This window comes from Myotis davidii, unplaced genomic scaffold (assembly GCF_000327345.1).
Source record: "Myotis davidii unplaced genomic scaffold, ASM32734v1 scaffold168, whole genome shotgun sequence".
NCBI classification, from domain to species: Eukaryota; Metazoa; Chordata; class Mammalia; order Chiroptera; family Vespertilionidae; genus Myotis; species Myotis davidii.
This window is the reverse complement of record NW_006383016.1, coordinates 3,870,675-3,883,117: the sequence shown is the minus strand read 5'-3', so window position 1 is coordinate 3,883,117 and position 12,443 is coordinate 3,870,675. Positions and strand designations below refer to the sequence as shown.

The 12,443-nt window shown below is 41.8% G+C and overlaps 1 long non-coding RNA gene across 1 annotated transcript in view; it reads left to right on the top strand.

Moving 5' to 3' along the window:
• The window catches only part of LOC107181690, a 7,279-nt gene extending 2,488 nt beyond the window's left edge, over positions 1–4,791 (top strand). The window contains exon 2 of the long non-coding RNA XR_001512377.1: positions 4,123–4,791. This is a non-coding gene — a long non-coding RNA (uncharacterized LOC107181690). The remainder of the gene's footprint in view (positions 1–4,122) is intronic.
• Positions 4,792–12,443: the final 7,652 nt, after the last annotated feature.

The following is a 12,443-nucleotide window of genomic DNA, read 5'->3' as shown; positions in this document are numbered from 1 at the left end:
GTTTTCTGTGCAGGAGATAAACCTTACATCTTAAAGCAGTGGTTCTCAACCTTCCTAATGCCGCGACCCTTTAATACAGTTCCTCATTATAGAGTGACCAACAGTTTCATTGTTACAAATTGAACATAATTAAAGCATAGTGATTAATCACAAAAACAATATGTAATTATATATGTGTTTTCCGATGGTCTTAGGCGGCGACCCCTGTGAAAGGGTGGTTCGACCCCCCCCCCTCGCAAAGGGGTCGCGACCCCCAGGTTGAGAACCACTGTCCTAAAGGAAGTTATTTGCACAGGGTTTTATTGTTGAAATGAGCATTGGATTTTTAGCTTCTTCAATTTCTTCCAGCTAACCAAGTGCTTAACTGGGAGAGAGAGAGAGAGAATTTTATATGTATTCTATTTGTATTTGAGGCACTCAGTTGGACAGGATGAGAAAGTTATTCATATTCAGATTGTACCTCACCTCCTAGAACAAGAGGAATCATAGTGTCTTTTCATAGCTCCATTTCCTCTTCTACTCCCAAATAAGTTTCCAGGCTCACCAGCTCCTACACACAAAAGGAAAAAAATTACAGTTGAATCCCACGCAGAGCTAATTATTCTTAAAAAAGCTTGTTAATGTCCTAAAATTGGTTTTCTCCTCAGAGTTTTATTTTAAAGCACCCATCTGCAAATCTACTCCAGCAAGATCAATGGTTCTACAGAAAGAGCGGCTAAAGAGCCTCTTCTTTGAACTGTTGAACAAATGCTTTTTTTACTTTGAAGAGACACCCACCACGGTGGAAAGTTTTCATAGTCGGCTGAATGATCTTAGCTTCTGAAATCCGTCATGTATAAGCATGTGCTTAAAGAGTTTACATGTTTTGATAGTAAAGGAAGCCAATGAGAATAGAGTTTTGTGGAGGGAGGACTTCAGAGGCCTCTAGAATCAGACTCCCTGGGTTCCTGTCTTGTGATCTTCCTGACTCTGAGAGCACTCTTCCTTCTCTGGCAAAATGGAGACAGTAATTGCACTTACCGAGCTACAGGAGGAGTTTTAGCATCAGCCTGAAAATGCGCTCACATAGCCTAACTCGGAGTTCTCAGTCTCAGCACTATGGACAGTTTGGGCTAAGATACATTTTGTTCTGGGCACTATTCTGTGCAGATAGCCATGTCTCTGGCCTCAACCCATTAGATTCAAGGAACACCTTCTTCCCACAGCCAAAAGGTCTCCGGGCATTGCCAGATGTCTCCTGGAGGGCAAAATCGCTCCTGGCTGAATACCATTAGCCTGGCGCATAGCAAGTGCCCAGAGATTAGGGGGCAGTATAGGAAGGTGCTTAAAGACTTCCAGAGTGTGAACGCCAGGCAAAATTTCCTTCCCTAAACCTCATCAGGAAAAAAGGAATCAAAATAATGCTAACTCCTTCAGACTGGCCAAGGATTACATAAGTATGTGCATGTGAAGGCAATTTGAACAGTGCCTGGCACATAGTAAGCTTAAGACATAAGCTTCTGTTCTCGCTTTCTTCCTGTGAAGTGAGGGTATTGGACTAGGTCAGAGTGACATATCTTGGCCTATTTGCTGCTACTCCTCTCCCTGCCTTATGCCGGTGTCACTAGTAAGTCAACGCTATCTTTCCACTGAGCCCAAAAAGGGACTCAGAATCCTTCTAAACAGAGCTCTTTAGGAAGCAGCTACTGAAGGGCTAGCATGTGAGACGATGTTGAGTTACCATGCTGGCTCTATATAAACTTTAAGCCATTTTAAGATGAAGATCTTAAGTCACTATGGGATTAGAGCCTAAATCTCCCGATGGTGACTAGATAGACAATGTGATGAGATGGAACTGTGGTTCTTCATTCATCAATCCTTTTATGAGTCAGGGGGAGAGTGTTCCAGCATCTTAACTAGAATCACAGTCTGTGAGTGGTTGGAGGCTGCATCTCCTACCCTCTTCCAGTGCCCTCTTTTGCCACTCCCCCGGCTGATGGGAGGTGGAGAAAACACTTGCCTGAAGCAGATGTGACCTTCCCCACCCTGTGCACTCCTACTCACTTCCTTTCTCCTGCACTTCTATCTGGAAAATGAACAGAAGTATTTCGTTGCGTAGGAACACCATGTAAACGTTCTTTCAAAAGTCCTCATGATTCAGGACTAGACAAGAATCAGTAAATTCCTTCATTAAATACAGACCGACTGCCTCCTTTGTAAGGGACCATTCTCAGCAGGCACTTTGAGAGATCCAAAGGTGAGTCAGGGGGTGTCCCTGCCCTCAATGATTTTACAGTTTCATACATTGGGCAGATCAGACATGGACGTAAATAACTACAATATAAGCTAAAAAAAAAAAAAATCAGAAAATGTCCTAAGAGAGGCATGAAAAATGTGTTCAGAGAACGTAGAAATTATTTTGGGAATTAGGAGCAGGGAGTCACTTCCTGCATGTCTTTGCTGACATTTTTAACTTTTCCATCAAAAATTCTTATTTGTTACAATAAAGTGATTCTTGTAGAGGAAGTTGCAACATTGTTAGGCTTCCTGGTTTAGACGGAGCTTCTGCTTAAACTGGATATTATAAGTGCAGCTAAAAGTGACAGTTTATTCTAACTCTAATAGGCATTTTTCATTAGGCATTTAAAAGTTCTGCAAGGTCTGAGAGGGAGAGTTCTCATGTTTCGTGACAATAGGCTAACTTTCTCCCAAGCATCTGAAAGAAGCAGCTTTGTAGCATGTGACCCTGTGGGAAGGTGGGGTAGTTGTCAAAAGGAACCTAACAGGGGTGAAGGAACACCAATGCCATATACTTTGAACCATGAAACCATATTTCCTTCAGGATTTGACTACCTCAGAAGTCAGGCTGCGCATTCCATTATCTTCTAGGTACTATCTCCGCAACACACCGACATCCTATAGTATTGTCCAAGCTAAATACTAAGGATGATAATAACAGTCCCCAGTTATTAAGCGTTTCTGTGCCAGACACTGCCAAATGAGGCTGCCAAAATTACTGCCACCCCAGCAGCTATCAGGAGGCTGCCAGTCAAACCAGAAAGACTTGGGACGCTCTGGAACATGCGTCTGCCTAAAACATGCTGTTCCTTTCTCCTCACTTAATGCTGACTCGCCCTTTACATGTTATTGTTCCTTTCTCCTCACTTAATGCTGACTCGCCCTTTACATGTCATTCTGTCATCACCCTTGACTTTCACGGTTAGGTCAAATCAGTCTGTCTTATGCTCTTGTTAGAAGTAAATTGTGTGCGTGAGTGTGTGTGTGTGTGTGTGTGTGTGTGTGCGCGTGCGCGCGTTGGTAGCACCTATGACAGTTGCAATTATATTTATTTTTGTGATTTTGATTAATTTCTTTCTAACGAGATTACAGGTTCTACAATAGGAAGGCCTATAAACCAGTTGGTAATCTCCCAAGGACTGACTCAATGCCTAGCACAGGGGTCCTCAAACTTTTAAACAGGGGGCCAGTTCACTGTCCCTCAGACCGTTGGAGGGCCGGACTATAGTCTAAAAAAAAACTATGAACAAATTCCTATGCACACTGCACATATCTTATTTTGAAGTAAAAAACCAAAACGGGAACAAATACAATATTTGTATTTGCATGTGGCCCGCAGGCCATAGTTTGAGGACCCCTGGTAGCAGCTAGTAGGCCTTCAAATGTTTGTTTAATAAGTAGAGAGAATCCCGAAGAAGTGGTCTTTAGTGATGGTAGTGGGGGTAGGGTGGAGGGTGGGGGCAGCCATCACAGGCCCCGAAGCCAGAGACTGCTTAATTATTCAGGTCATACAGATGATCTTGTAGCAACTTGACATCAGAAAGATGCTGTTTCCTTAGTTACCATTTTGCTAGGGTCATAAGCTCACTGATTTTTATTTTACCCTTGAATAGATTTCCCTCTTCCTTAGAACGCCCACATCAACTCTACCAAATCATATCAAAAGAAGCTTCAGAGGAGGTCTTAGTTTAGCTGTTTCTACCTTGCCATAATCCAATTCTCATAGATCTCTCCCTGTTTATAGAAATGAAAACAAGGAATCCTTTATGGGCATATATTTTTACCTTTTCTGGAAGTGGCTTTTTCACCTCAGTGCTAACCTCTTCATTTCTCCACTGTTGTTAGGACTTGTATCACGTGGCTTTCACCACATCAGGGGCCCTGTTCACCGATTATTTACTCAAGATTCCCTATCGATCCACAGCAACGTGGAATAACACACTCAGATAAAATTAGCACTTCAGGGAAGAAACTGTAACGGTCTTGCTCTGGCACTGGTAGACTGTTAATATAATAAACTGAATTCCTGGAACCAAAAATAAACTTTTCTGTGAAGAATGTGTACTTGGAATAAGGCGTACCAATACCTAGAGTGCATGTTTTTCCTCGGAGAGGGTGAGACTTGCTGGCACTGTGCAATGGAGGACAAGAGAAACGCTGTTTGCCCTACATCATTATTTCTTGCAAATACTACTTTATAACAAAGGCAAGAGAAGTAAATGTCTACCCACTATTCTGTATACCTGAAATAAATATAGTATTGAATGTCAACTGTAATTGAAAAAAAATTTTAAGGTAATAGTTAAAGAAAGGGAATAAAATTGCCTATAATCCTACCTACAGACAACAGCCCTAGCTTACATTATTATTATTATTTAATGTTTCCTTCTAGTGTTTTTTTCAGGCAGTTGTGATTTTTGAGTAAATGCAAACTTAAATGGTATGTTTCCCTAATTGCTGCTTCATAATTGTCAACAGATTATTGTGAATCCATTAAAATAACTATTGTGAAGACTTTTTAAAAATCCTGAAAAATATGTATGATGTCAACTCAACTGGTACCATAATAGGTATGACTGACTTTTGAAAGAATTCAAAGAACTAGGTTTAAATACCCCTCTTCCACTTAGTAGTTCTTTCATCTTAGACAGCATTTCCACCATAGGTGGCTCTGCCTGCCTGGGTCCCAGGGTGAGAATGATGAAGATGCAGGAGTCCAGACCCAGCCGAGCTGAAATGAATGTCTGTTGTCACATCACTGACACTTTGGAATTGTTACTCTAGTGTACCTCAATCCATCCTATTGATGACAGCAAGGAAAAGGCAGAAAATGGATGTGGAGAATGCAGCCAAGAGTTTATCTCCTTTCATTCCTAAATAGACAGTAAAACCTGTAAGAACTTAGACGTGAGTGCCATGACCACTGGATGTCCATATCTTGAGGAAGTCCCTCGTGGCCTAGCTCAGAGCAGCTCCCTTTCAACTGTCCAAACACCTTTCATGGCATCACCACCCTTCCTTGCAGCATGGCTCACAGCATTTGTTCTGAATCTTCCCCTCGCTTGTCCATCTCTTCCCATTTACTATCAATTTTTCATACAGGTGTCTCCCTGATACATTGCTTCTTCTTTATAAGCCCAGTCACCTCTCAAGGATAATAGCACAGCCCTGGCCAGTGTGCTCAGTGGTTAAAGCATTGGCCTACGGACCAAAGAGTCTTGGGTTTGATACCTGGTCAAGTTCACGTACCTCAGTTGCAGGTTTGATCCCCAGCCCAATGGGGGATGTGCAAGAACCAACCAATCACTGTGTCTCCACAATGATCCTCCTTCCCTCCCTATTTCCCTCCCTTCCTCCCCCCTTCCCCCTTCTTTCCTCTCTTCCTTTCACTCTGTCTGAAAATCAATGGGAAAAAATATCCTCAGGTGAGGATTAAAAAAAAAAAAAGATAATACCTCAACCCCTGTATAAGTATCCTCTCTGATCTCCCAGCTTCCGCTCAAATCTACTGGCCCGGAAGTATCAGCGTGCTCGTCTTCATTTGTGATTTTCATGACACAATTCTGCTTGAAAAATAGCACTCAAAGGCCCTTATTATCTGACTTGTCTTCTGCAAGCTCATGGCTCATTACTTTAAAAAAGGTATTCTGTTGCAGGTCCTTGTGAGGTCGTGCTTATTCACCATACCTAATGCTAAGGTCTGATGGAAGTTGGTCAATATGGTATCTTACCTATCCTTGCCTTCTTACCCAAAAAATACCAACCATAGTTTCACTGTTAACCTTTCACTTATGATTCAGGATCACTACTTCTTACACTAATTATTGAAGTGATGCAATGATGACCTTGAGAATGAGATATGTAAAGTCATCTGCTTTGATGGAACTAACTCCTGAGTTATGTATTTAAAAAATAATAAAAAAAATAAAATAACAAGAATTTATTGAACTTTGTCCATGTTCCAGGCACTATTCTAAGTGTTTAATCCTCACTTAATTCTAACAGTCCTATGAGGAAGGTATCATTATCATTTGCATTATTGAGATGAGAAACTGAGCTGGCAAAAGTCAGGGAACACACAAATGTTCTATTCCTAGTAGCATTATTCATGATAGTCCTGACATGGAAACAACCCAAATGTTCATCAACTGATGAATGGATAACAAACTGTGGAATATCTACACAATGGAGTATTACTTAACCATAAAATGGATTCAAGTACTGATAATACATCACAATGTGGATGGAACTGAAGAAACCTTATGCTAAGTTCAAGAAGCCACTCACAAAAGACCACATATTATATGATTCCATTGATAGGAAATATACAGAATAGATAACACCATACACACAGACTGCAGATGTGTGGTGGTCAGGGGCCAGGGCCAGGGAGGATGAGAAGAAAGTGCTCCATTAGCCTGGGGGTTCACTTTGGAGTAAGGCAGGTGTTTGGGGACTAGATGGAGGTGGTGGTTGCACAGCACTGTGAACATTCTAAATGCCACTGAATCGTTCACTTTAAAATGGTTAATTTTTTTATGTGAATTTCACCTCAATACATTTTTCAAAAGTCAGAGGAGAGGGAAAAAGAAGCCAACATTTTAAAACTGCTGCCCAGACAATCAATTCATAAAAGAACATTATTTTTACAAGGAAGGCATCGATGGCCATTGGGAGTAGTTGTGATGGAGGCCGAAGGCAGATTTTTTTTTTTTGTATGAAGTAAGATTAAGTGTACCCTAGGCAAGACCAAAGCAGCAGAGCCGGGAGAAAAGCAGATGGTCTTTGTGACATCCTTTTCGACTGTGGAGAGACTTTTGTGTTTAATTTTAATTTTTTCTGGGTTTTAGGAAGTTGGGATTATTAAATAATCAATCCTTCAATACACAGTTCACACATTTGAATCCTTGTCTACACATTTCAAATTGTACAGGAACAGCTTGAAGGCCAAGAATGGTTCCTCTCTCCCTTGGGTCCCTGCTGCTTCCTCAGGCCGTGCTGTGCACACCAAAGGCTGGCAGCACATTTCCCTTTATTGCAGCTGGTCTACCCTCCTACCTAACGCAGCTGCATGAGCTCTCTGCCCATTTTTTTAAAAAAATCTATTTCAGAGAGAAGAAGGGAGCAGGAGAGTGATATAGAAACAATGATGAGAAAGAAACAATGATCGGCTACCTCCTGCATGCCCCCTACTGGATATTGAGTCCAAAACCAGGCAGGTGCTCTGACTGGGAATGGAACCATGACCTCGTAGTCCATGGGACAATGCTCAACCAACTGAACCACACCAGCCGGGCTCTCTGCCCATTCTTTAGTGAAAACAAATGAGTTTCATAAAAGCCAGAACATTCTGGAGTTGTCATTCCCAAACTTGCACAGCAGAGAATTGCCTTGATGCCTAGAGCTGCCAGGCTCTATGCAGTGTGGTCTCTCCCGTAGACAAGGGGAAATGGGAGCCGCATGGACCTCCTATCAGCATATCTGACCCCAGACCTTTGGGCTCCTGGATCTGTCCTGAGTGCCCTCAGAATGACCCAGCTGGTCAAGTGCACTGAGAAATTCCAGGGCTTGCTGCCGATTTCCAACTCCTGAAACACCTGGATGAGAGACTCACTTCTTACTAAGGAGTCTGAGAACCACATATCAGAAATCAAGATTCAGCAAGGAACTCCCTGAGGACAGCCATCCCCGGCTTCCTGCACACTCATTATTCGTTATTCATTTCTGTTTCCCTTTCTTAAAGTGCTTTTATGTTGTTTCCTAAAATGACACCTTTCTAAGGTTTTCTCCAGGGACTGCCTTCAAGCTTCAGATAACAACGTTTGCATACATGTATTTCTGCAATACTTATCACTCCTCCAGTAAAGAAGGGCTAGTGAGTGGCAGAGCAGGATTACAACTAGTCCAACACTATCCCTCACATCAAGGTGTCTCCAAGCCTCCAACTTGAAGGGTGTAGGGCTCCCTGGACCATTCAGTGGGACACGTCCCTTGTACTCCCATAGCCTCCTTCCTAAGAACTGATCAGAATAATGCACATCTATTGGCAACAATTTGCTCATCCGGATAAAGCTGAGGTGTCAAAAAAAAGATAGGAAGTATTAGCCAGGAGCCACGAATTTCATAGAACGGATGCCCAAATATCTCCAGAGGGTTGTGATGCATTGCACTCAGTAGATAATAGTCTTACTGGATGTAAATGGACAAACAATCTAACGTCATTTTTCCAGGAACAAAAAACCCTGACTAGCTTTCCAGAATCATAGGGTGTTTCCGAGTCTCAACACCACGCCTTTCACTGCTGCCACTGGAAGTGCTTTAGCTGGAAGCTTCTTACTCAGAAGGGTTTTACAGGAAATAATGGCTCCATAAACACAAACTCCAAGGGTTCTGTCTTTTTCTTTTGTGGATGTATATTTCCATTGCTTTTCTGCCTTCAAATCTACAACACATTTCTTATCTTGAGAAAGAGTTCATGAACATAAGGTAGAAAATTCTAATTTAGACTTCAGGTGTGGTTCTAACTCTGGACAAACTACTCAATTTCCCTGGGTTTAAGACTCCAGATTTAGAAAAAAAATAGCATTCTCAGTTTTAAGCACTAATGATAACAACCAATTATTGCATTGCATTATGTCCTACCTGCTTGGCATGAACTATTAGTCCCATTTTACAGTTGAGGAAGTTGAGGCTCAGAAAGGTCTGGTGGCTTGCCCAATGTCACAGAGACAGCAGGTGACAAAGTGAGCATTTGAACCTGGGCTTTCTAAATCTGTAGCCTGACATCATGTTCTATACCCCAGCAATGACAACTTTGATGCAAGTATAAGTGACCTACCCTGATGGTTTCAAAGGACAAAAGGAAATTCCAGAAGCTGGATTAGCAATGTTATCTTTAGGATGGGATGTTGGCTACTTTGCAGGAGGCAAAGGATGGTTGGTAGGAGGAGCAGGGAATTTAGAGTCCAACTAGATGTGAATCCCATGGTCAAGTTACATAGTCTCCTAGCATTGTATTGTTTTCCTTTGTAACTTTACCAAAATTATAATTTTATATTTATTTGTATGATTAATTGATCTATCTTCCCCTACATACTCCAAGAAATTTGAGGACCAGGGTTTTTGCTAACCTTTTTTCCCCAGAACCCAATACAGAGCTTTGCACATAGTAAGTGCCCAATAAACATTCGTTAAACAAATGGATGAAAAGAGCAAGGAAGGAAGAGAGCAAGGGAGGGAGTGAAAAGGGAGAGAGGTGAGGAAATGCAAGGCTCACTTTAGTGTATGGAAGAGAATAGGGTGAAAGGAAAGGCAGGAATAATCATATCTATATATATAAAAGGCTAATATGCAGTGTCCCTTTGGGAGTTTGACTGGGAGACCAGGAGTTCGATCACTTGCTATGACGTGCGCTGACCACCAGGGGGTGGTGCAGAACGAAGGAAGGTCCCGGCCTGCAGCCAGAAGGCCCCAATTGGCCCTGATCACCTGCCAGGCCTAGGGACCTTACCCATGCAGGGATTTCATGCACTGAGCCTCTAGTATATCAATAAATCTTATTCTGTCTACTTCTTATTTTAATTTTGGTGTTTTTCATATATATGGGATCATACTACATATACTAAACAGCAATTGTGTTTTTTTTATATGTAATGTTAATATATAGCTACTGTGTCAGTTATCTATTGCTGTATAAGAAATTATACCAAAATTTAGGGACTTAAAGCAACAGGACATTTATTATCTCACAGTTTCTGTGCAAGAGTTTTAGATGCACTTACCTAGGTGACTCTAGCTCCCAGTCTCTCATGAGGTTGCAGTCAAGCTGTTGGCTGGGGCTGTGGTCTCATCAGAACACTTGACTGGGCGTGAGGTGGGAATCGCAGGTGGTTGTTGGCAGCTACATGGGCCTCTCTGAAAGGTTGCTTGAGGACATGGCAGCTGACTTTCCCATGGTGAGAGATCTAAGAGAGGCTGTATTCAAGATGGGAACTAAATCCTTTTTATAGCCTAATCTCATTCCTTCTGTCATATTCTCTTCTGCAGGAGAGTCAGTAAGTCCAGCCCCTCCCAAAGAGTAGGAATTATACACGAGCATCAGTGCTATTAAGCAGGGATCTTTGGGGCCATCAGAGACGGCCTATCCGATTCTTTTTCATTATAGCACAGTATTCCAAAGTTTGAATGGGCTATAATTCTTTTTAACTATCAGCCATGATTTCTATTTTCTTTTCTTTAATTTTCTTTCCACTCCCTACCTTTTGTTTGATTGGATCTATTCTTTTCTCCAGTGTTTTAAAACTTATACATTGTGCCCTGGCCAGTGTGTCTCTATGGTGAGAGCATCAGCCCAAGCACCAAAGGGTCAAAGGTTCAATTCCCAGACAAGGGCATTTACCTGGGTTGCAGGTTCAATCCTGGGCTTTGGTGAGGGCACTTGTGGGAGGCAACTGATCGTTGTGTCTCTTTCACATCCCTGTTTCTCTCTCTCTCCTCCCACCCCCGACCCTCTCTCTCCATTTCCCCTCCCTCCCACTCTCTAAAAATCAATGGGTAAAATATACTTGGGTGAGGATTAACAAAACAAAAACAAAAAACTTATACTCCTTGTGTGGAGTAACTAACATTTTTTGCCAGGCTCTATAACTCGCTGTGTAGCAAGATAAGATTCTCAGCATGCTTTATACCGAACTCACATCTTCATTTTCTTAAAATCATTTGAACTCTTGGGTCTAAATCTGTGCTGTCTGATATGGTTGCACTAGACACATGGAGCTATTGAGCACTTAAAATGTGGCTGGTCTGAACTGAGAAGAGCTTTATGTATAAGAAACACACTGGAGCCCTGGTTGATGTGGCTCAGTGGGTTGGATGTCGTTCCGTGCACCGAGGGACTGCTGGTTTGATTACCGATCAGGGCACATGCCCAGTGCAAGACATGCAGGAGGCAGTTGATGATGTTCCTCTCTTCTCCCATCCCCCCTCTCTCTCTAAATCGATAAACTATTCTTTAAAAATAAAGAAAAGAAAATACATATTGGATTTCAAAGACAGCATGAAAAAAAGGTAAAATATATTGTTAATGATTTTTATACTGATTACATTATAATCAGTATAATGATGTGCAGCCAAGGTTGAGAACCACTGCTGGCTTTAAATTTCACAACAGTGGAAGAGGAAGAGGAAATGAGTACTTCTTATCAATAGCAAACATACCTATATTATCTGAAAATCAGAACTAACTAGTGAATAAACATTTACCCTTTTAAAATAAATATTATTTTTAAAAACCCTAATTTACAATAGGACCTTAGACATGTTGGTTAGCTGGTTAAAGCTTGTGCTGAGGAATAGAAGATAGGAAGAGTCTGCAATGGCCTTTTCAAATGATTTAATATTAAATTCTAAACCAGAGGGGGGAAAATTCTAAACCAGAGCAAAGATTCGGTAACGTAAACTTGGCCCCTACCGAAAACAGTCACCAGATTTCAAACCTTGAAGGTTTTTCTTTTCTTTTTACCTTTTTATTATTATTGTCGCTTAAAGTATTACAAAGAATATTACATATGTCTCCTCTTTTCCCCCGCCCTTGACAATCCCCTGGCCTCCCCTATCCCCCAGGGTCTTATGTCCATTGGTTATGCTTATATGCATGCATACAAGTCCTTTGGTTGATCTCTTACCCCTCCCTTCCTGCCCCCCAACCCTCCCCGGCCTTCCCGCTGTAGTTTGACAGTCTTTCCAAATCTTAGCTATTGTAAATTGTGCTGCTATGAACATAGGGGTGCATATATCCTTACTAATTGGTGTTTCAGATTTCTTGGTATATATTCCTAGAAGTGGGAGCACTGGGTCAGATGGGAGTTCCATTTTTAGTTTTTTGAGGAAACTCCATACTGTCTTCCATAGTGGCTGCACCAGTCTGCATTCCCACCAGCAGTGCACGAGTGTTCCTTTTTCTCCACATCCTCTTCAGCACTTGTTGTATGTTGATTTGTTGATGATAGCCATTCTGACAGGTGTGAGATGGTACCTCATTGAAGGTTTTTCTTTATGATGGTGTCTCCTTCTCTCTGTTCATGTGATGGATGCTGCTTCAAGACTGGGGACACTTTGTAACCTGGAGACCAAGTGCTAAGAAAGCCTAACTCAGACCCGATTTTCAG